This window comes from Pituophis catenifer, unplaced genomic scaffold (assembly GCF_029215685.1).
Source record: "Pituophis catenifer annectens isolate HBS135680 unplaced genomic scaffold, rPitCat1.0.hap2 SCAF_3, whole genome shotgun sequence".
Lineage (NCBI taxonomy): Eukaryota > Metazoa > Chordata > Lepidosauria > Squamata > Colubridae > Pituophis > Pituophis catenifer.
In genome coordinates this window covers 113,252,875-113,278,428 of record NW_027256883.1, presented here as the reverse complement: position 1 = coordinate 113,278,428, position 25,554 = coordinate 113,252,875, and the positions used below count along the sequence as shown (strand labels likewise).

At 42.6% G+C, this 25,554-nt stretch overlaps 1 pseudogene; it reads right to left on the bottom strand.

Moving 5' to 3' along the window:
* Nucleotides 1–14,522: 14,522 nt before the first annotated feature.
* The window catches only part of LOC139315028 (centrosome-associated protein 350-like), a 101,265-nt pseudogene continuing 90,233 nt past the window's right edge, over nucleotides 14,523–25,554 (bottom strand).

The window sequence follows — 25,554 nt, the reverse complement described above, 5'->3', positions numbered from 1 at the left end:
AATACTTTGCAGCCTGTTGCTAAAAGGCCTCAATTCACACAAGTTTTTCTTAAGCCAATTTAGACTCAGTGTTATGAGCCCAGGATAGCATCAGCTTAATAGTATGCTTCATCTTGTTCTTTATAAATAATTCATATGAGTGTATAAGTCTGGAGGGGGTATTTTAAGTTAAAAATATATTTGCTTTAGGTGATGAATAATTACATTTTAAAAAATCAGAGCTTGTGATTTCTGATTACATGACAATGTAATCACATTACATATGACTACAGTCAATGAAGTAAAATGTGTGCAAATGTTGATTATAATACAGAAAGTTTCAGAATAAAATTGCAAGATTAAAAAAAAAGTGTGGATATGCCCCAACCAGCATCAGTGGTATTGATAGCACTTAGACTTATATACCACTTCATAGTGCTGTACAGCCCTCTCTAAATGATTTACAGGGTCAGCAAACTCCAACAATCTGGATCTTCATTTTACCAACCTCAGAAGGATGGAAGGCTGTGTCAGCCTTGAGTTAGTCAGAATCAAACTGCTGACAGTTGGCAGAACTAGCCTGCAATACTGCATTCTAACCACTGGGCCAATACGGCTCCTCTATCCACTCTGAATCTAATGGTTTTCTTTTTAAAATTGATGCCTGCCAAAAAATGGCAGCTTGTGGGTGATTTTGTTGGTGCTCAGAAGCTATGCAATGTTGCTCCTGTTTAGGACTTAAATGGGGAACCCCAATGTTATAACCTTGTAAGGAGCCACGGTGGTGCAGTGGTTAGAATGCAGTACTGCAGGCTACTGCTGCTGACTGCAGTTCGAATCTCACTGTCCCAAAGTTGACTCAGCCTTCCATGATGACCCAGATTATGCGGGCAATATGCTGACTCTGTAAACCGCTTAGAGAGGGCTGTCAAGCACTGTGAAGCAGTATATAAGTCTAAGTGCTATTGCTATTATCTGGGACATAGAAGAAAGCAGTAACAAACCACTTCTATACTGTGGCCAAGAAAAATTCATGGCTGCACCTTCAGACTTGGAAAGAACTGAGTTAAATTTGAAGAACCTGGCTTCTTTCAAATGCATGGTTGTCTTCAGATAACGGCAGTACTTCACTGTTTATCCTGATATCTTCTGAGTCATTATAAAATGACTTTGCTTTCAACACTGTACAATATAACAACAACAACAACAACAACAACAACAACAACTTATATGCTGCCCAGCTCTGGGCTGCTCACAAGAATCAAACAAATAAATTATAATAAGATAAAAAAAAGATAAAGATAATATAGAGGCATATTGAAGCCATCTAAGTTATCACAAAAGCCTGAAAGGGAGGGATCCATGGGTAGGGCTATTGACAGAGACATCCTTGTGATCTGATGTATCTTTGGACCAACTATTAAAAATAAACACATTTTTAATCATTACATTTTAAGTGTTACATCGTTGGGCAGCTTAAATATGGCAGTATGGCAACTGTGCAAAGTGAGTTGTTCTCTCTTGACTGAATAAGTTATTTTTGGGAGGAAAAATAGACTCATGCCCTCGTCACCTCCCGCCTGGACTATTGTAATGCTCTCTACATGGGGCTCCCCTTGAGGAGCACCCGGAGGCTCCAACTGGCGCAGAGTGCGGCCGCGCGGGTGGTAATGGGAGCGTCATGGCGCTCCCATGTGACACCTCTCCTGCGCGAGCTGCACTGGCTCCCGGTGGTCTTCCGGGTGCGCTTCAAGGTTTTGGTTACCACCTTTAAAGCGCTCCATGGCTTAGGACCTGGTTATTTACGGGACCGCCTACTACCACCAATAGCCTCCCACCGGCCAGTACGCTCTCATAGAGAGGGACTCCTCCGGGTGCCGTCAGCCAAACAATGTCGGCTGGCGACCCCTAGGGGGAGAGCCTTCTCTGTGGGGGCACCTACCGTCTGGAATGAGCTCCCCCCAGAGATACGGAGGATCCCGGATCTGCGCACCTTCCGCCGCGCTGTGAAGACTCTTTTATTCCATCAAGCAGGCTTGGCCTAATCTCCTCCCTCTTTTAATATATAAATTTTAAATCTGTTCTTAAATTATTGGGGTGTTTTAATTTGTCTGGGCCAAAAAATGATTTAATTCGATTTTAACTGGTTTTTTAAATTTTTGTATTTATGTATCTTATTGCTTGGCTGTTCACCGCCCTGAGTCCTTCGGGAGTAGGGCGGTATACAAATCAAATAAATAAAAAATAAATAAAAAATTGTGCCCTGTCCCCTCCTGACAAGCTGAAACTCCTGCATTAAACCATACTACTGAAACCACCATGTCAAACCAAGTGAAACAACAAGCTGTAATAGTTTGTCTTTATGTGTAGCATGTGATAGGAATACAGCACTTTTGTTTTGTCAGCCAGGATTAATGCTGTGGAAACCCAGACACCAACAGCCTTCTGAATTACTGGAATTCTGTGCCACTTTGAAAGCAACTCCAGAGGGCTGTTTATCCAGCTGATTTATTTGCAGTTCAACTTCAGTGTAGTCCAAGCTGCTCTGAAAGGCCTTTTATTTATTTAAAACCAGCCATCTCTGCTGGAGGAAGTTCTGTCTACAAGAGAAATGTGAGCTTATGGACTTTGCAGCTCCACCTACGAAGCCAAAGGGAACAAACAGAGGAGAAAGTGCTAAAAGTGCTTTATGCTGTAAGCCACCCAGAGCCGCTTTGAAACAAGATTGGTGGAAAATGAATTTTATAAAAAACAAACAAACAATAAAAGGTTTCTTAGGCTTCCTTTCCTCTTGAGAAGTCAGCCAAGGATGGGTCCAATATCTGGCTTGTAGAAGTAGTCCTTGACTTGCAACCACAACTGAGCCCAAAATTTCTTTCGCTAAGTGAGACATTTGTTAAGTGAATTTTGCCCCATTTTACAACCTTTCTTCCCACAGTTGTTCAGTGAATCACTGCAGTTGTTCAGTTAGTGACATGATTGTTAAGTGAATCTGAACAATCCCCATTAACTTTGCTTGTCAGAAAGTCGCAAAAGGTGATCACATGACCACAAGGCACTGCAACTGTCATAAATACGAGTCAGTTGCGAAGCGTCTCAATTTTCACCATGTGACCATGGGGATGCTGCAACGGCTGTAAGTGTGAAAAATAGTCATAACTCGCTTTTTTCAGTGCTTTTGTAACTTTGAATGATCACTAAATGAATTGTTTTAAGTCAAGGACCACATGGATTTTTCTTCCTTGCTTTCTTTCTCTTGAGGATGGGGCAGTCTGAACTTACAGAAGGGGGATTCTGTTTTAAATTCAGTTATGACTTTTAGAGCAGCTACAAGTGTTTTTTGGTCTCCCTTAGAGGCCTGAAAAAATAGGGACCATTTAAATGAATATGATTCAATGCACACGAGGCCTTTTTTCTTTCTTTTTAGACTGTTGCTGCTATCCCCCATTATATTATTGGTGTGTTGAAAAGAGTTCTTATAAATTGTCTATATGCATTCACCTTAGAGGAACCCAACTCAGGAACCCAACTTTCGGCAGGTATTTGCAGTTATCCTCCAACCTGCAACGTTGAACAATATCGATCTTTATTTCTCCTAATTCTCAGCTGTCACAGTCCAAGACTGGGGAAGACTGGTTTGGAGCTTTCCATTTCCCCTTATTGTTGAAATATGAAGATGTTTTGAACTTTGCTCCCTGCTGCATTTTCAGATAGCTGAGAATACAAGATAGCAAGAATAAAGCTTCATGTGGGTTAATTTCTTCTCCAAATGGATTCTGTCTGCACCAGAGTCAGAAGCTGGTCTTCAGCCAAAGGACATTCCAAGCTAGGCTAAAAATCTTGGCTGCAGCTGTTGCTTTTTCTTGCAGATTTGAAACCAATGTTTGCTCCTCTCTGTGATTTAAACCTTGGCATCTTAACCCACAGTATAGCTGCTGGGGACATCTCTACAAAAGGATCCCCCCCCCACGGCTCTTAAGAATTCAAAATATCTCTTTTGTTTCCTGTAGAGATAAGAGATAGAAACTGAAACAAGTATCAGTGATTTCATTATTCTTTCTCTGCCTAGAATGCTATGTGGGGTGAAGGCAAATGTTTATCAAAGATCGGCATTTGCACCAAGGAAGGGTGGGGTGGGGTGGGGTGCAATGTTGTGGCACAAACTCTGTTCCTTTAATATGCGCATCTTGACATGGCAGGAGTGTACAATAGAGGCGGAATTTGTCGTTCTGATTAATCCTCTGGTTTGAAAGGACATTTCTGGTAGTAAATGTTCTCCTACAAAAATAAATTCATCTGATTTAATAACCATTATTCTCTGGATAGTGTTCAGATGAAAATCCTTCAGCAGCAGCCAGGTAGCTAGCTTCCTTGGAAACCTCAGAAATAAAATATGAAGTAGCAAATCCAATGGTTGTCTTTTAATATCTGATTTTCAGGATACTTCTCCTGGTAGTTTCATTTAATTTTCACCATAACTCATAATTAATCAGCTACTTCTACCTGCATTTGTACCTCTGTAATTGTCTGGTTTGGCACAGCAACCAAACAGGACAGGTACAGACTTCAGTGGATAGTTAGGACTGCAGAAAAAACAATTGCAACCACCCTGCTTTCCATTGAGGACCTGTATACAGTACGAGGCAGAAAGAGGGCGGGGGAAAATATCTACAGACCCTTCACATCCTGACACAAACTGTTTCAACTTCTCCCCTCAAGACTCTGCTATAGGCCAAAACAATTAGACACAAAGACAGTTTCTTCCCCCCTGCCATCACTCTGCTAAACATCTAACTCCCACAGCACTGTTTTAGGCCTAAAGGCCATCTTCTCATCTTTCTCACCTCTCCTCCTACCTTCTTCTATTGGCATAATTTATTAATTGTTGCTTGTATCTTATGCTTTATTATTGTATCTTATGATTTATGATCTATGACTTATCACTTTGCTGTTTGTAGGAACACTGAAAGCTTATGCACTGTAGAATTCCTTGTGTCCAATCACACTTGGCCAATAAAGAATTCTATTCTATTCTATCTAAAAAAACCCAATTTTAAAACTACTTGGTCAACCTCTTGAGTTTTCTTGATGCTGAAAAAAGCCTTTGACAATTTGGAATCGCCTTTTTATTTTGTAGTTTTGTGGCCAATTTTTTTGTCCATGGGTACAGAGCATATATAAAGAAAAAAGGCAACATTTTTGTTAAGTCTTATTACACAGCAATATGCAAAATCCAAGGGGACAAGACAAGGGAGTTTCCTTTCTCGTTTTGTTTTTACTGGCACCGGAAATTCAACTATACCAAAATAACAAAATTTGGTGCAGAAATAACCGCACAAGAACATAAACTTATGAACTTATTTGCTGATGATACTGTACTTATAATTGCTCAGCCTAAAGAGATTTTAACATGGCTGATGGAGCATGCACAACAATGTGGTTCAATGTCAGGTTATTGGAATAATGAAGAAAAGTCCTCAAATGTTGACATGGAATTTGACAGAAAAAAAAAGCAATGTGTATCAAATCACAGATGCTAAGAAGTTCAATATTTCGAGGTTCCCCCCCACCCCCGAGTAGAAAACAATAAAATTTAAGAATAATTATTTGCCATCTTGGAAAAACAGCAGATATTTCCAGATGGAAAAAATGTAAAATTATCCTGGATTGAAAGAGTTGCAGCAGTTCTACCAAGGTTTAATGTCTTTTCGCTATTTCAGTCTTTATTGAGAATAAGTTATTAAATAACTGGCATAGACAAGTAACAAATTCTAACAAAAGACCAAGAATTAAACTCATGAAACTGAGTTAAGAGAACAATGTTGCCTATAGCCTCTGAATTTCAGACTGTATTATCTTATGAATGGAACGTGTCCCAGGATAATATTGCAGGATCCAATCTGTGTTGGTCACCGAGACCAGAGGTTTTGCCTTCTGAGCTTTCAGACTTAAGATGGAGCCCATCTTCAGGGAACTTTTCTCATTTTATATACTGCCTGCTGCTTCTTATAATGAACAAGTTTGTTTTAGCAAAATTTTTGTATTTATTCATTTAAGCCATGATTAGTAAAGAAAACTCAGAATATTGACTCAGAATATCACTTGTTTGCGCGGCCCGGTTTCTATCATGATACAGCCCATGCTGGTCCACGGTCTGGGGGTTGGGGACCTCTGGCTTAGTGCTATTCTGTTTCTTTTCTAGGCTTAAAGAACCTCAAGTGGCAACTGAGAAGAAATAATCCTTGGTAATATTAGTAAACACATTTTTCGCATATAGAATCCATTATTGAAGGCTGGAATCAAATATTTTCATGTTGGAATGCCCAGAGGCATTTGTCTGACCTTAGAAATGTAATACTGGATTAATTAGACACTGACTTGATCAAGAAAACAATCTGAGTAATTAAAGCAAACCTTGTCCCCGGTGAATATTTTTGAAGGGAATTGAGACCTAGATTTACCCAGAACAAACAGCATATGAACAAATGTACTTTATTTTAACGACTGATAAACTATTTGGATAATTTATAAATCACTTTATTTACAGACTTTATTCTCTTAAAGTACATCTCAAAATAACAAAGGTATTTACATTGGTGTAAAGAGACTATACTGCTTTATTTTACATTTCAAAATTACATGAACCTTAACACCCTGTATTCTACCAAGCCGTACTACACAAAGAAGTGTGTACATTGGCTGAAATTGGCCTGGAAACCTATGAATAAGTTACTTACATAAACACATAGGCAGGAACAGTATCTGCACAGCACAGTAGGCAAGGAAGAATAGTTTCTCCAAGACAACTCTGCAAATGTACAGCAAAGGCTCTCCCAAAACATTTATTTACTGCAATGTGTTATAATGTATAGTTTTTTACTCTTTATCCATGAGATTTTAAATTAATTCAGATGAGTTTTGCTTGTTTATATTGACAATGTACAATTTACAAAGAATTACTTTACAATTGTCAAAACTGTTTTTGCTGCTGGAACATAAGTCAATCAATTCTGATTAAATAACAAACTTGCTTGAAAAAAAAGGCTTTACTGTGCAGTGACTTCAAAGGTCTCTGAATGCTGTGCTATGGTATTTCTTTAGTGAATACACACTTTTATTCAAGTATTGCAAAAAATGCTAATGTCATGATAAATGCCTAACTACTATATCTCCCTGATCACCCGGATCTTCAAGGGTTAACTAACCACATATCCCATAATCCCTATAACCACTCCTTACCTCTTAGCCCCTCCTCCTGGGTACAAAAGGTCCAACCACATGGTCCACAGATGATTCCAGATGTATACCTGAAAGAGAAAGGTACAAGGTCAGTGACCTCCAGTACCAACAGATCAATAATAAAGCTACAGAAAAGAATTGGAGTTTGTCTTTGAGTTATTGGGCTAGATCCAGCTTTTAACAAAATGGTAGCAGAGGTCGGTTGCCCATAACTCCAGACAATGACTGAACCCAACACCTACCCTGAAGAAGCAAACAGAGCACAGACCAGAGCTCTTACCAAGAAGATGGCTGAGAAGCTTGCAACCAAAGCCACAGCCATGGAGGAGACAGAAGCTGGAAGCGAGCAGGACTCCAGCCTGGACTCACAATCAGATGAAGAGGGGCCATCCAAGGAAATCACCGCCCCCGAAGAAGAAACAGCACAGAAAATGAATAAATTCAAACTCTCCATCCTGAAACTGATGGAGGGAAGCAGCGACAAAGAAAACCTCATCGCGGACCTTCAAAGCCTCTTCGAGCAACAAGAAGCAGCGATTGAGGCCCCAAAGATCACCGAGAAAGAAAAGCCAGCAAAAAAGGGTAAGCCACCCCAACCCGATGATCCTGAGCCGGCAGAATCCATTTCCGCGCCCCCTTCCCGGCGGCCATCTTGGGACGAGCACCAGCCAATGGGAAGCCAGGATTTGAATCCCTTGGCGCGAAAATGCCCGAACCCCGAAACGGACGAGGGGGACTCAGAAAGCGACTACGAAGAGCCCGACTCTGAAAGCGACCACGAAGAGATCACAATAACTAAGAAAAAAACGCCTACCGATCTTGAATTGCAAAAGGCAATCGAGACCATCACCGCTGCCCTAGGCTCTGCTTTCGAGCCTCCTGCGGCACTCAATAAATCAAAGAAAAATCCTGGAAAGCACAAGAAGGCCAGGACAACCAACAAAGACCAGGCAACCGAGTCACAGCCAACTAAAAACACCGCACACACCAACAACCGGCACAAAAGACCGCCCACCTGCAGGAAGAATCAACCGCAGAACTCGAACTCACCACCCGCTACACCGACAACGCGAGGCCCAAGGGAGAAGAGAAGAACCGGCTACTCACCAACGCCACGACATCCATCAGGCCAGTCCACGCGACCAGGGACCAGCGACCACAAGGGAGGACCCGCTGCCACCGCCGCCATTACCGCCGAGCCGCTGGGTGCAGGGAATCCTTGACCTACGACCTCCGCTGCTGCTGCGCCGCCGACCCGCGAAAGTCCTCGACTTGCGACCGCGTCGCCCCCACACCTTCTGCCCTTCTTCGCCGGGGATCCGGCCATCCAGCAGTGGTGTCCACCTTCAGGAGGAATCTTCGGACCCACCGGGGGCGGGCCCAGCCTCCCACCGACAGGCCTAGGCCTAGGCCTGGGAGCTCCAGCAACAGGAACCTCACCCGATGGACTCCAGCGCGGAATGAGCTTCACGCATGCCCAGTACCTGCCTGTAACAAGAGAAGCAAGTTACATAGATCCAAGCAAGTACAGAATGGCCACAGACATCCCAAAGCCTTATTGTGAGTTTAATCACATTTTGGACCATGGACAACTTCCCCCAGTAAGTAACCTTACTAATATTTCTGGGGCAAATTATACCAATTTGCCAAAATTGCAGTTAGATGGGGGTAATATTATAGAATGGAGCCAACAATTAAGAGTTGCTCTCATGAGAGAGAATGCACTGTTCCTAGCTAACAGACCTCCCCAAAAGCCCTGGTCACTGGAAATTGACTGCATTCATCACAGGGCATTTTGCATCATGTTAACCTCCATTCCATCTGCTATGTATCCATCTATTGAGGACAATCTAACTGTTTATGATATTATGCAAAAACTATGTAACCTGTTTTATAGCCAAAGCAGAGCCACTACCACTAGGCTATCTAGGGAGTTCCACTCCACCAAGCATAAGGCAGGGGTCCCCATGAGTGAGCACATCTTAAAGATGAATGCTGCAAGGGCAGAACTCATGCAGAGGGGGGAAATCATCACTGAAGAGAGCATGATAAGCATAATCATAAACTCTCTTGATAGCAGCTGGGACAGCTTCATGACCCAACTAAATAGCCTCAGCTTGCAATACCTCACACTAGGCGCACTGACCAGTCAGCTCGTTGCAGAGGACACTCTGAGGAGGGAACGCCAACTAGCCAAAGGGGACCCTAGACCCACAAAGAGGGTGGATTTCCAGGATAGGGCCAGGGATACCTCAGAATGTTATTCTTGTGGATCAAGGAACCATTTAAAGAAGGATTGCCCCAGGAACCATAGGGATAGGGGACAGCATGACAGTAGAGGGGGAAGGTCACCTGAACGCAGGTTCCCAAAGGAAAGAGGGCGAGGGTGGTCACCCAACCCCAGGAAACACCACGAGCGCAGAGACCACTCCAGGGACAGTAACTCTGGCTCCATGTACGGGATCAGGCACGATGACCCAAATGACAAACACAAGATAGAGAGAAACTCATGGCTTCTAGATTCAGGGGCCACAAGTCACACTACCTGTAACCCAGAGCTGCTAGACTCACTCACAGAAATAGACTCAGAAATAAAGGTGGCAAACCAAAGCAAGGTCAAAGTAGTGGGGAAAGGAAACGTACACATCACACAGGTAGGGGACTTAAAAGGAGTACTGTACGTACCAGAGATTCCCCACAACGTGCTAGCCATCACAAAGCTGACACGAGACACAAATATAGAAATAAAATTTAAAGATGGAAAGGCACACTTGATCAAGCAAGGGAAAGAGATAGGAAAGGTAACCATACACGAGGGACTTCCCTACTTCACACCCAACGCAAGGGAGGAAGAAGGCATTGATACCAGCACAAACCACAAGGTAGATAAGTATCCAGAAACAGAGGGGGTGCAGCAGGAGGCAGGATGTAGCCATGAGAAGACAAACAAGTCTGTATCTATCGGCAAGCCATTGCATGATAACTGCGCCCACCTCCTCCACAGGAGACTGGGACACATAAGCTTCCCCATTGTAAAGAAAATGACGGAATGTACCGAGGGTCTCAAAGTAAAGAACTGCGAAAACTACTTGGAGTGTTCAGTTTGTAAGCGTTCTAAGATCAAGGTTAAGGCCATCCCCAGGGGATCCAAACGAACCACGGAATACCCCTTCCAATTGGTGCATATGGACTTGGTAGGGCCAATGAAACCCTCTGTAGGACATAGGAAGCGATTCTTCCTCACGATTGTGGATGACTACACCAGATACGGGTATGTCTACTCCCTCAGACACAAAAACGAAGTGTTCCAAAGGTTTAAGGAATTCCACAGAAGAGTAGATATGCAACATAACATGAGAATAAGGCAGATAATGACTGATAGGGGCTCAGAGTTCATGGCCAAAGAATTCACAAGGTGGCTGAGGGAGCAGGGCATAGCGCATTACACCTCTTCACCCTTCTCCCCCTTTCAAAATGGAGTCTCAGAGAGAAAAAACGAGGTGTTGCAAACCATGATGAGATGCGCCCTGGAGGATGCTGGAATGGGGCAGCATTTCTGGTCAGAGGCATTACACTACGCTAATTACACCCTGAATAGACTGTGGTCAAGCTCTATCAATAAGACACCATATGAGATGCTATACAACAGAAAGCCCAACATTGCACACTTACACATATTTGGCGCCCCAGCTGATGTCCACATTCCCAGACAGCTAAGAAGAAAAGGGGAGAAATTATCAAAAAGGTTGAGGTTCGTGGGTTACGAACCGGGCACAAAGGGCTACAGATTTGTCGACAACAATAACCGTTTTGTGGTTTCCAGATCAGCCAGTTTCCACGAAAACGCAAACTGGTCGAGGGTACACTCCAATGACATCCCAACCAATAGGGTCACGTTCGAGCATGACCAAGGGGAAAGGGAGGTCAGAGAGGTCACAGGGCACAAAGCCAACCATCGCAAGGCGAGCGTCAAAGGTTGGAAAGAAGGGCACCCTTCACTGAAGATAGATGACCTGACGGACAAAGAGGCAGACAACATGCAGGAAACCGAGCCAACCCCCAGCAGGCCAATCAGAGAAACCAGAAACAAGCTACCAAAGAAGTTAGAGGACTACGTTATGACCATCCACAACACCCATTTCACGCCCAGCTCATATGAAGACATCCTCGGGCTCCCCCAGGAAGAGAAAGAAAAATGGATGTCTGCCATGGGGAAGGAGATGGAAAGCCTAAGGAACCTCCAGGTATACTCACCTGCCCAAGTTCCAGAGGACAAAAAACCAATAGGAACCAAATGGGTGTTCAGGGTTAAGACATTAGAGGACAACAAGGTCCTATACAAGGCAAGACTAGTCGCGCAGGGTTTCGCCCAAAGATACCCCGAAGACTATACAGACACCTACTTGCCAACCGTCAGGGCGGAGAGCGTCAAAAGCGCCCTGGTGGTGGCCACCATCCTGGGCTTGGAGGTCTTCCAATTCGACGTACAAACAGCATACTTGCACGCCGAGCTGGATAAAGAAATATACGTCAAAGCGCCGCCCGGGTACAACAAAGGCGAGAACCAAACCTGGCTGCTGAACAAAAGCCTGTACGGGCTCAAGCAGTCAGGCAAAAGGTGGTATGACTGCCTGGCCAAGGCCCTCAGATCCATGGGCTTCGAGGCCACCTCAGCCGACAAATGCTTCTTTACGAGGAGAGAAAACAACACATTCGAAGGTGTGCTCGTTTACGTGGACGACATCTTGTACATCAGCAAACACAAGGACAGATGTGACAAGTTCGCCACTGACCTGGGTAGCCACTTCTCCTTAAAGTCATTTGGAAAGATTGACAGATACTTAGGGGTCCAAGTGATAAAAACCAACAAGGGTTTCCGCCTCTCCCAGAGAGAAAAGATCATCGAGCTGCTGTCCAAATGCAACATGTCCGAAGCAAAACCCAGCGAGACCCCCATGCAACCTGAGTTCCTGAAGACCATGTATGAGGAATCTGAACCTTTCACAGACAACAAATTGTATAGATCAACGATAGGGTCACTGCTGTACATATCCAACTGGACTAGGCCCGACATCGCCTTAGCCGTCAATCTGCTGTCCAGGCATGTAAGCAAACCCACGGTAACACACTGGAACGCCATCAAAAGACTACTTAGATACTTAAAATTCAGTGCGGATGCCCTACTCTGCCTAGAACCAGAAACATCCGAGAAACCAAAGCTAACCTGCTATGCTGACGCTGACTGGGCTGGGGACATAGAGTGCAGAAAAAGCACCTCAGGCTACGTGCTACTACTCAACAATTGCCCCATCCATTGGTACACTGGAAAGCAAAAACTGGTGGCCACATCAACTACGGAAGCAGAATTTGTTTGCCTATCAAAGGCCGCAAACAATTTAGTATGGTTCGATGACCTGCTCTGCGACATCTGGGCTGAACCCTCATATCCAATAGTTATCCACGAAGACAACAAGGCAGCGATAGAGATCTCTAGGGCCGATGCCATAGGTCAGCGTTCTAGGCACATTGACATTAAATACAAACACGTCAGGCAGTTTTCAGAGATAGGTTTCATTAGGGCAGTACACTGTGACACAGAGCAGCAAACAGCAGATATCCTCACTAAACCCCTACCACATAAACAACATGCTTACCTCATGTCAAAAATGCGTGTCTGCTTGTAATTCATGCCTGTACCTGTGTATTCTCTGTATGTATGCAAACACCGCCCCAGGTACCCAGTTAGGCATTTAGAGGGGGTTTTGTCATGATAAATGCCTAACTACTATATCTCCCTGATCACCCGGATCTTCAAGGGTTAACTAACCACATATCCCATAATCCCTATAACCACTCCTTACCTCTTAGCCCCTCCTCCTGGGTACAAAAGGTCCGACCACATGGTCCACAGATGATTCCAGATGTATACCTGAAAGAGAAAGGTACAAGGTCAGTGACCTCCAGTACCAACAGATCAATAATAAAGCTACAGAAAAGAATTGGAGTTTGTCTTTGAGTTATTGGGCTAGATCCAGCTTTTAACAGCTAAGGCCACGTTTTTTTGAAGATCATCCATTTGTCCTCCTCCCCCTTGCCAAACAGGCCATAAAACCTTGCTGTTAAATTTTCTGAAATACTGCAGCACTGAAAAGGTGACAGGTTACAATCCATGGAACAACTGTCCTATTCAAGCCTCCCTTTGAAGTAAATGGTGATTATACAACAGCACATAAAATAGTCTTTTTGGTGATGGTTTTGCATTTGAATTGAGCTTTAATAGGATTTCTTTAGGATTTTATCTTAAATCTATAGGTCAGGAACAGATCCACAAAGATTGCTGCTCTTTATATTTGCATACATTTTTAGGTATGCAGTCTTCCTCAAAATTTCATTTTAATGTTTAATGAATTAAAATTCATTTTAATACAGACTAAAGAGCACTAACAGTCCTTATATATTATTGTCAAGTGTTTTTCTCTAAAGTGAATTCTGATGGCTGGCATAACATAATTTAATATATTCAGGATATACTCTCCAAGACAATTAGTGATTCTTTGTCATAATTAAACTCCTCTATGCTGCTTAAGTCCATTCTGAACTCTGATGGAAAAAGGATAACCTTGTAAAGGATTCACTGGGCATTGTGTTAAAATTCACTTTCACATTAAGTATACACAATGATCATGCCTGTATTTGCATGCAAATAAAAAAAAAAGGGAAATGACACTCAGGTATGTGAATTCATGAATTTGTGGGTGACAACAGCATGTATTGCATGTTTATACACATATAGATTTCTCAAAGTGAGCTAGAGGTATTATAGTGAATCCCCAAAAATGTTTAAGAAATGGAAATAAAAATTTAGTTGAAAAAAAGGAGGATAACTCCTCAGATCCACATGCATTAATCCAATGACAGAAGATCCATGAAACAAAAAGATTAAAATTACATGAGTGAGGAACAGATACTTGGTTGGACTGACATACACTGTTAAGTCAGAAAACAGAGTTATAAATTACACATAAAACAAAGTAGAGCAGTTATTAAAATGAAGAATGTTTACTAGTAACTTGAATTTCCATCGTTGAGTTCTTGGTGCTCCATCCCAACCATTTTCAAACTGCAAATATCGAAAGAACAAATGCCAAGTATTATTGTACATACTGAATTGGCAAAAGCATTTTGGGGGAAGGGGAGCCTTTGTGGAACAAATCCAGTGTAGGAGATCCAAAGGCAGCACAGGAAGAGGAGACGTTGTATCACTTCTCAGCCAATCAATTTTGGGGGAAAAATATGGTTTGATGTTAGACAAACAACAATTTCTGTTTTTCAATGATCTGATTGAGGAGATCAATAGTCTCTCTAATTAAGGCCTCAAAAATCCCATCTGCTAGCTGCATCTTCACATACAGCTCATCTTCGTCATAGTTCACCCACTGAGCCTCTTCTTCATGCAATTCTTGAACCTTAGAATTAGAAAGGGGAGGGAGAAAAGTCACCATTATTAATATACTACTTTGTAAACATATATAATAAAAATTATTATTGTAAATCCATCTAACAATCATTATATAAAAGCTACAGATTTTCAACAACTCACAGGAAAAAAAACAGATAATAATTCCTAGATATATTACAATTAAAACAAAAATTAAAAATAGGATGATATCACTATTTATGAAGTCAATAAGAGTCAACACTAACTTGCTATCAATCAATCAATCAATCAATCAATCACCATCACTTATCAATGACTCTTGCCATTCCAGTAAGCCAGGCTTTGGTGTGACTCATATTCCACTGAAATTACTCATGTTACTTCTGAAGTGTTAGTAGCTTTAAGCCTGTTCATGCTTTGCAACAGTGCCAGCATTATTAATTAGTTCCATATCCATTAAGATTATGGCAGCCATTATTTATTCACCCCTCTCCTTCCTCTTCTTTCTTATGTGAAAGAAAATTAATTTTTCTTTCACATATTTATTTTGCAATGTGATTTTCATTTCTCAATGTATGTTTATAATGGTCACTCATTTTTGTTTTCAGTCTACATTTCCTGAACAGCTATACCTTCTTAACCTTATATCATGCTTTATCATGAATATTTAAATACCCAATTCCTAAGAAATTAAACATACCTTTGCTTTTTTAATTTAGTCAACTCTTATTTTCACTTTAGAAAGTGGTTAGAAGCACACTTTTCCACTGATATTTATTCTTTACAATAGACCAAATGCTACCCATTACCTTTCTACCAGCAATTGCACATCTTGAACTTCTCCATCAATTTTCCCATCTATAATAAACATTTCCCAACAAGCATGCCTTCATCTCTTTGCTCTATTTCTTTTTGCCATTTACGAATAATCTGCAATCATTCACTCGATTTTTGTGTTTAAAAACAACAATCGTATTTCTTGTTGTATCTGCTGAAAATCAATTTGGGTTCTCAACCAACAACAAGGCACCATTTTTTCCAGAGGTATACACACGTCTCTTATATCACAAGCATATTTCTGTATCTATAAATACATTAAACAATCAAACAGCTTACTGTACAGTGAGTTGGTTCTGATTGAAGTGGCCTACATACATTTGTAAATAATAATAATAAAAATCCTTATTCTGCTTAAAGATCTAAATTTGGAAATGCCTAATTTTAGTTGATATTTATCCATAGTTTGTATGGATGAGAACACACAAGGAAAAATATGGTTCTTCAAAAGCACAGAAAAGGACACATTTAATTTGCTTGTCTATAATCCTTCTGCTAAGGAGGGCTGAAAGCCAAATCTGGGAAAGAAGAACAAACTAATATGTAAACAACATTAGATCTAACTCATTTTTTCAAACCATGCAGGTTGCTAGGTATTTATGCCTGACTAGGATGCATAATTGAAAAAACAATTATTAACCAATATGTGATCCACTCTATCCTTTTTTTTCCGTCCAAATTTCATCATTTTCTGCCAGTCTGTTTTATTATTTGATTCCTTTCTCAAATTTAAGAGCTTTAAAACCTCAGCTGTTATAAAGACCTTGGGTAAAGGAGAAATAAAAAAATAATGAATGCTAACTAAATACATTTTCTCTAGTTGCAACATCAATTCCACAAGCAGCTTTCAGGGAGAAGATTTCTAGTGAGGTCGTAGACATGGCATATATGCAACAGAAAACACATTGTATTGCTAGGTAATTACAACTATAGTAAAGCAATTTGGTAGGTAACTCTAGAAATATCCATGAAGTTCATTATGAATTATGACACTGATTCAACTGTTGTACATTCCAGTATATAGATAAATGCAGCATCAGGCATTCTTTGGAACTATCCCCACCCATCCCCACTCATTAATCCAGGTATAGCTATTATTAGTTGCTGTATTGGAAGGATTTTAATTCTTTATATACTGGTTATCATTCATTGTATTTTTTTGAAAAAAAGATTGCAGGTTAAATGTAAGCCATCTTGGATGGATTTCTAACTGGAACAGTGTTAAATATTGACAATTAAAGCCTTCATTATTTTAGTTTTAAGAAATAGAAGCATTCATCCATATCCTGTTTCAAATTAAAGAAACTATAGTGGGAAAATGAGAGATAGTATCATATGCACACTCATCTTGGAATATGACTGATGGTGTAAGAAAATTATTTTTTTCAAATAAAAAATCATTTTTCAAATAAAAATGCATGATAAAATTCCACCAGACTTCACATTCTACTTCAAGTTCTAAGTCAGTGGTTCTCAGCATGGACTGGGGACTCCTGGGAGTGCCCAAGACCCTTTCAGAGAGTCCACGAAGACAAATAAAGCTTTTAAAACTTCTCTGTTTTAAACCTTAATAAATATTCATAAATATAACCCATGTAAACCAAAGCTCTTTGGGGCCCTCAATCATTTTTTAGAATGTAACGATGTCCTGAGACCGAAACATCTGAGAACTGCTATCTAGATGAACTGCACTTTATTTCTATAAATATATTTGAAGTTCAAGCTATTAGTTTTATTCCTACTTTTATTTCTTCAAGATCATTTGGATCTTTAACTCATCAAAAGTAACCAGAAATTATCCTGGTGGGTTTCATCCACAACGGCTGATTCAAATTTGGATCTTCTGCAAAGATTTCTTCAAAAATCTCTCTTGTTAAATCAAACACAGCCTTGATAAAAATAAAAGAAACATTGTATAACCATTGTATATTATAATACCATATCATTTTTCAAAGAACCAAACAAATATATATATAATTAAAGTATGCTGAATACTAGCTATGCAGCAAGTGAAATATAATCTTGTTTAAATATTGCATTCTGGGGCCAAGATTTTTACTGTTTTTAGTGCTTTTGAAAAATGCCTCCATATCCTCTTTTCTCTTTTACACTTCATTGTATCTGTCTTCCACAAACACACCATACCTTGTTTTATATTGCATTCTATCAGTCCAAAATAGCATTTATTTTATTTTTTTACAGATTGGGGACTCCTTTGATACATTTCTTCTATTTTTATACATTTCCCAATAATGAGATAACTGCCATACCTGTTTGTAGATTTGTTTACTAATGGTTTCAATGTCGTCATTTTGGGGGGATTCATTCATGTCTCTGGGGTTGCTGAGGGCTTGAAGATCATGCCCCAACTCTTTGCATTTCCATAGCTTCTCGGCTGCTGCATGCACCAACTCCTCCACTTCTTCTGCAACATATAGTGCAGCCAATAGTTCTTCACATGGCTTTGGGGACACTTTTGGCAGTTCTATCTTAGGTAAGACTGCTGATTCTTCAGCTTGGTTTTGAGGGAGCTTATGTGAACTCAAGCCAAAATCCTCATCAAACCAATCTTGGTCATCTCCTAACACATTCAGAAACTCCCGGCTAAGTTCCAGTTCTGCCAGCCTCTTGGCAAGTTCTTCCTGTCCACTGGCACCAAATACAGGGCTTTCCTAAATAATAAGAAAGTGATTATTACTTAGAACCTTAAGTATTCCCTGCGCTATGCTCCTGAATTTGAAAAATATTATCCATTAATGCTTTAAGATTTAATGATATATAGTCATATTTTTAGTTGTTAGACTTTTTTTTGTTCTTAGGGTGCAAGAAAGTGGGATACAGAGAAAGTCTAATGGCTTTTACTAGAGGACCCACGGAGGTATGCCCTTGGTAGGTGACCATATAGAGCAAGTCACATGTGGAAGCCCCAGTTAGTTAAATGGAAATGGTACAAAAGCAGTAACTCATGGATTGCATTCCTAACAGAGAAACAATATTCAAGAATACAATTCTATACCCAGAAAAGTAAAACACTTAACATGGAAAAATGTATTGACTAGGATTACAACAACCCATATTAAATTCCTTATTATCCTACTTCATTGTATTCTTGTGAGGATATAACTAGATGGAAATATAGATACACTGATTTTTGCTCCTTCAAGAAAGGCAGGATATAAACACAAATAAATAACTGCAGTTCTTGTTCATCTAGTTTTTAGTTTCATAGATAAACAAACAAACAAAAAAAAAGGAATGTGAATTCAGTTGTTAGGCTCCCAAATTTTAAAAAGTAAACCAAACATTCTAAACCTAAAGGTTAGACCAAGCCAACTATAAAATATCCAATGAAATCTTTATATTTTATTTTCTCAGAGACTCTCCTCTTTGCCTTTTAATAAGTCACTTCTGAAACACTAGAGTTCTAAAAGCAGTTTGTGACATGTATAATTTGTTGTTGTCATCAGGTTCTTTTACAAAAAAAATATAACTACCCAAAGAAAATAGTTGATATTTGTACATTGAGATGCTTTGTCATCTCCCATAATGTCTATTGATGGGGTTCTGATACCCCAGAGAGGAGATACTTGCAATATTGGGATCCTTGTAGACTCAATCCTACTGTTATATAGGCAGGTGGAGCCCCTAGCTCCAAGGGCTTTTGACCAGATTCTGTAGTAGTTTTTGTAGTTTTTTGTCAGCACATTACAAAAAATATGTTGAGACTTTGGAAAAAGTGCAAAGAAGAGCAACTAAGATGATTAAAGGCCTGGAGAAAAAACATGAAGAACAGCTACAGGAATTGGATATGGACAGTCTAGAGTGTTACAGGATCCATGGATCAGGCCCAATAATAGACATAAGCAAGTCATTCAATTAAATCTCTTTTATTTACAGGTTCATCTGTACAATTCTAGCAACATCTGGAAGAAGCTGCTGGAGTAATGAGGGGCAACCTTATATACCCATGGGGCGGAGTCTCAGGTAAGGAGTGGTTTGGGAAGGGGGCTGGCTGTGTGTGTGCTTGTGTTAACCCCTGCAGTACTATACCCTTTGCAGGTTCTGGAGCAGGTAGGGCATTTACTTGTGACAAATCCCCCTCTAAATGCCTAGCCTGTGATTGCGAGTTGAATTCTTCATGGGAAATATAAGGCCTGATGCTTAATTTGGATACCAGATGTGAGAGTATTGTTTGCTTAGTAGTGGTTTTGTTAGGATGTCAGCAGTCTGTTCTTCTGTGTCACAGTGGACGGCTTTTATGAATCCGATTTTTGAGAGCTGCCTCACATGCTTGTGTTTTATATCAATGTGCCTGGACCTTTGACCTACCGCATCGGCCTTGGATATTTCTATGGCAGCTCTGTTGTCTTCGTGAATGGTTATCGGAGACGTGGGATTGGCCCAGATGCTGGTGAGCAGGTCATCGAGCCATATGAGATTGTTGGCAGCCTTGGATAGGCATATGTTCTCCGCCTCAGTGGTCGAGGTGGCTACCAAATTTTGTTTGCCCGTGTACCAGTGCACTGGACTATCGTTTAGGTAGAATACGTACCCCGAGGTGCTTTTCCTGCTCTTGGTGTCTCTGGCCCAATCAGCATCGGCGTAGCAGGTGAGGACGGGCTCGCTAGATGTACTTGGCTCTAGGAGCAGGCAGGCATCGGCGCTGTACTTTAGGTATCTCAGCACTCTCTTTACAGCGTCCCAGTGGTACATTGTGGGTCTACCTACGTGCCTGGACAGTAGATTAACCAATAGGGTGATGTCTGGTCTTGTCCAGTTGGCGATGTACAGGAGTGAGCCTATGGTGGATCTGTATAGGGTGTTGTCCTTGAATTCTGGAGACTCGCCATGCGTATTCTTTAAAAAGTCCGGTTGCATGGGGGTCTCACACCCTTTGGTATCTGCCATGTTGCACTTGTGCAATAGTTCGTTTATTTTCTCTTTCTGAGACAGCTGGAACCCCTTGGGGGTTTTATCGATCTGCACCCCTAAGTACTTGTTTATTCTTCCTAGATATTTCAATGTGAAGTGTGCGTTCAACCTGTGGGCAAATGCTTCACGCTTGTCCTTGTGCTTGCTGATATATAGAATGTCGTCCACGTAGACCAGGATGTATTCAGGGGATTCTTCTCCTCTTCTGGTGAAGAAACAGTTGTCGGCTGTGGTTGCAGTAAATTCCATCGACTTCAGTACTTCGACTAAGCACTCGTACCAGCGTTTGCCGGATTGTTTCAGTCCATAGAGGCTCTTGTTGAGCAGCCAGGTGTCCCCTTTGTTGGTCTCTTTACTGTGCGGCGCTCTGACGTATATTTCCTTATCTAGCTTGGCGTGTAAGTAGGCCGTCTGTACGTCGAATTGATGTACCTCTAGCCCTAGTACGGAGGCAATCACTAGGGCACTCTTGATGCTTTCTGCCCTCACGGTAGGGGAGTATGTGTTGGTGTAATCTTCCGGGAACCTCTGGGTGAATCCTTGAGCAACTAACCTGGCCTTGTATAGGTTCTTGCCCCCCTCTAAGTTCTTGATCTTGAAGATCCACTTGGTACCTATCGTGTTTTTGCCCTCTGGGACCTCGGTTGGGGTGAAAACTTCTAGTTCCTTTAGACTGTCCATCTCCTTAGTCATGGCTGACTCCCACCTTGACCTCTCCTCGTGTGGCAGTCTCAATACCTCTTCGTAGGAGTTGGGTGTGATGGGGGGGGTGTATGTGCATTATGTAGTCATCAAATCTTTTGGGCAACTGGTTTCTGGTTGTCCTAACTGGCCTGTCTGTTATGTGCTCGTTATCGTGTAGGTACCTGGCTTCCTTTTGTGTCAGTGAGTCTACACTTATCTTGGGGTGGTCTCCTTTCCATTCCATGACCCTGACCTCCTGGTGTTTGGGTTTGTGTTCCTTTCTTTCTACGCTGTCTAGCGTGCTTTGTTTGTCTTGTTCCCGATTGTCTAGTCTCGTTTCCTGCCTAGAGTGTACATCGTTGAGGTGTATCCTGGACCAGTTAGCCTGTTCATGAAAAACTGCCGTCCTAGATACTATGAACTTGTTGTTATTGTCTACAAACCTGAACCCTTTGGTGCCCGGTTCATACCCCATAAACCTCAACCTTCTGGATATTTTGTCCCCCTTCCTGCGCAGCTGCTTTGGTATGTGCACATCAGCAGTGACCCCAAACACGTGCAGATGCGCTATTTGTGGTTTCTTATTATACATGAGTTCGTAAGGTGTCTTATCTATTACACTGGATTCAGCGTGTAGTTGGAGTAGACTAAGGCCTCAGACCAAAAGTGTTGGCCAATCCCTGCATCCTCTAGTGCGCACCTGACCATGGTCTGCAGGGTGGAGTTTCGTCGTTCTGCGACACCGTTCTGGAAGGCCGAAAATGGAGGCGACGTAAAGTGAAGCACGCCCTTGGATTTGAGCCAATGGGAGAAGTCCCTCGATAGGAATTCGGACCCTCTATCTGTCATGATTTGTTTAATCTGTGTGTTGTTTTGAGTCTCTACCCTTTTGTAGAACTCCTTAAATTTTTGGAAAGCTTCGCACTTTTGCCTTAGTGTATAGACGAAGCCATAGTGACTATAGTCATCTACGATGGTGAGAAAGTATCTCTTCTTGTATTTGATGGATGGCCTTAGGGGCCCCACCAAGTCCATGTGTACTAAGTTGAAAGCTTGGCTGGTGGTGTGTGAGGATTTCTTTGGCCTGGGTTTGACCTTTAACTTTGAACATTTGCACACCGAGCACTCAAGGTAGTTTTCGCAATTCTTTATTTTGATACCCTCGGTACAATTGGACATTTTTTGAATCACAGGGAAACTAGCGTGCCCTAATTTTCGGTGCAGCAGGTGGGCACAATCGTCGTGCATGGGTCTGCCTATTGATAGCTTTCCCTGTGTGTGTTTGGTTGCGTTCGTTTCCTGTGCAGTGTCTTCTTCGCTTTCTGTCCCCCTCTCACTTTCATGACTTTCCTCATTTTTGTCTTGGTTCGCACTGCCTATGGGGGCCCAGCTGGTGTTTATGCTAGGGGTGTTGCTCTCATTGAACGTTAAGTAGGGCAACCCCTGTTTGACTAACACCCTCCCTATGCTTTCTCCGTCCTTACTTATGTGGGCCTTCCCTTCAGCGAAAGTCACTTTGATTCCCGAGTCCTTACTAAGTTTTAATGCAGCTAGAATGTTGTGGGGTATCTCTGGGACTAGCAGTACCCCTTCTATTTTCCCTATGCCCGGCAGTATTACTACTCCCTTTCCAGTTACCTTAACCTCACTTTGGTTGGCAAGCTTGATCAAGAAGTTCTCCTCTGTAAATGAGGAGAGCAATTGTTTGTTACAGGTTGTGTGGTTAGAGGCCCCAGAGTCCAGGAGCCATGAGTTGACCTCCCTATCCTGACATGCTGAGTGTGTGCATTCCCCTATCTCATACAGTGACCCTGTCCTGCTGTCACGGGAGCTGTCTCTATTTCCCCTTCTGTCCCGTGGGTTGGGGGAATCCCTGCACCTGTATCTGTCTTTGGGAGTGTGTCTCTCTGCCTGTCTGAATCTGTGTTCTGGTCTCCTTCTCTCTCTGTAGCCTTTGGGACAATCTCTCTTGTGGTGCCCCCTAGATCCGCAGTTGTAGCATTCAGTTGTGTCATGTTGTCTTTCTTGGAAGGCTACCTTCTTTATGTGTTTGTGTTCCCTAGCTGTGTCATGGCAGCTCCTTTTCAAATTGTCTTCGGCTATCAGTTTGTTGGACAGTCTCTCGATGGATAGATGTCCTAAGCTAATGGTATCCAGGTGTGTGATGAAACTATCCCATGTGTGGTCTAAAGAGTTAATTATTACACTCTTCATGGTCTGGTCTGATATGACCTCCCCCCTAAGGTGTAGTTCGGCCCTGGTGGCATTCAGGGACATCAGGTGTTCGCTTATGGGGGTCCCTGGCCTAATCCTGGCGGAGAAAAAATCCTTAGAAATCTGGGTGGTGGTGGCCACACTCTCACTGTAAAATATCCCAAACATTTTTTGTATGATCTCTGACACTGTGAGGTGGTGGCCAATGCTATGATATATGGTTGGCGATATGCTAGAGATTAACAGGTAAAAAGCCCTATGATGCATACAGTCCAACTCTAAAGTCCATGGTTTTTCTGGGGGGTCATTGATAAAGTGTGACATATTTTCTTTTAGGAACACCACCTGAAGCTGCTGTGACCACTCTAAGATGTTACCCCCATCCATCCTCAACTTTGGAAAGTCACTTGGTAAGTTCCCAGTATTATTTGTTAAGTTACTTACAGCAGGTGGCTGTCCATGGTTCTGTATGTGCTTGTAACAGCAATACGGCATGGGGACGCTTGCTGGGAGTTTAAAAAGCCCTCTCTGTGTTTTTTTTCTTCTTTCTTCCTCTAGGCGGAACTGCGCATGCGCAAAGTCCATTTCGGCCCTGTAGTCATCGTGGAAGGACCTGTTCATCGCGGCTCCATCGTAGAGGTCTCTCACGGTTGGGTAGGCCTCGGTCTCGATCTTGGGAGTCCAGCAGTGTCTCGGACGAGGCTGGCTTGCGGCGATCTCATCGGTGTGGAGATCCAGGTGACTTGGGAGGCCCGGCGACGATGGTAAGTAGCCGCTCCAGTCTCTGCGCTCCGGGGTTCACGGCCTTGTCGATCTGGGGCGCGGCGTTCCTGGGGTGCGCAGAAGGGTTGGCGTGCTGGCGGTGGTGTTGGCGTCCCCTGGGTGGGCGTCCCGGTGTCTCCCTCCTCGGCTCCCTGCTCGTTTGGGCCCCTTCGGTTCCTCCCTGGTGATCCTTAGGCCTGGGCCAAAAGCGGCAGCGAGGGTCTTCATGGCTTTGTCGACCTGCCGCTCGGTCGGGGGGCATTCGGAATCCGGATTGGACCCTGGCCCCCCCACCCTGGTCACTTTCCCCGTCACTTAGGGCCGAGCATTTTTTGCGCGCCGGCCATTTTAAATCCTGGCTTCCGATTGGTCGGAAGTTGGCCATCTTGGCCAGCCACGTGGTCAAAGATGGCCGCCGTTTGAAATTTTGCGTGGGGCCATGGGGCTCGGTGATCGTTGTGGGGTCGGTTTGGGGCGATCCACTCACCGAATCCAGTTCTTCGAGCTCCAGGTCCGAGTCGGCCTCACTTTTTGCCACCTCACGGTCCAGTATGAAGCTTCAGAGGTCCGCGAGGAGGTTCTTGTCGTTAGCCCACTCTCTCAGTAGTTGTAGGACGTCGAGCTGCAGGCTTTCGTCCTCTTGATCATTGGAGTCTAAGTTGCTCCCTTCCTCAGTTTCCTTTCCTTCTTCCATTGCGCTGGCCTTGGGATTGATCGTGGCCTCTGCCTTCTCTGGTGATCCCGTTGTGCTGTCACCGTGTTGCTTTGATAGTGTTGCCATCTTCTTGGCATGCGATTGGGTTTCCTTTGTATGTCCTGGATTTATTGGGCCATTAAACCATCCTCTGCTACCATTTTGTTACAGGATCCATGGATCAGGCCCAATAATAGACATAAGCAAGTCATTCAATTAAATCTCTTTTATTTACAGGTTCATCTGTACAATTCTAGCAACATCTGGAAGAAGCTGCTGGAGTAGTGAGGGGCAACCTTATATACCCATGGGGCGGAGTCTCAGGTAAGGAGTGGTTTGGGAAGAGGCTGGCTGTGTGTGTGCTTGTGTTAACCCCTGCAGTACTATACCCTTTGCAGGTTCTGGAGCAGGTAGGGCATTTACTTGTGACATAGAGAAAAGAAGGACTAGGGGTGACATGATAGCAGTAGTCCAGTATTTGAGGGGCTATCACAAAGAAAAGGGGTCAACTTATTTTCCAAAGCATCAGACGGCAAGAAAAGAAACTAATCAAGGAGAGAAGCAACCTGGAATTAAATATAAACTTCCTAACAGTGAGGACAATTAACCAGTGGAACAGCTTGCCTTCAGGAGTTGTAGTGGCTTCATCACTGGAGGTTTTTAAGAAAAGACTGGACAACCATCCAGACTGGACAACCATCTATCTGAAACCCGGAAGAGTAGCTGGCTGGCGCGCACGCGTGCACTGAAAACTGGAAGTTCATTTTCAGGTGCG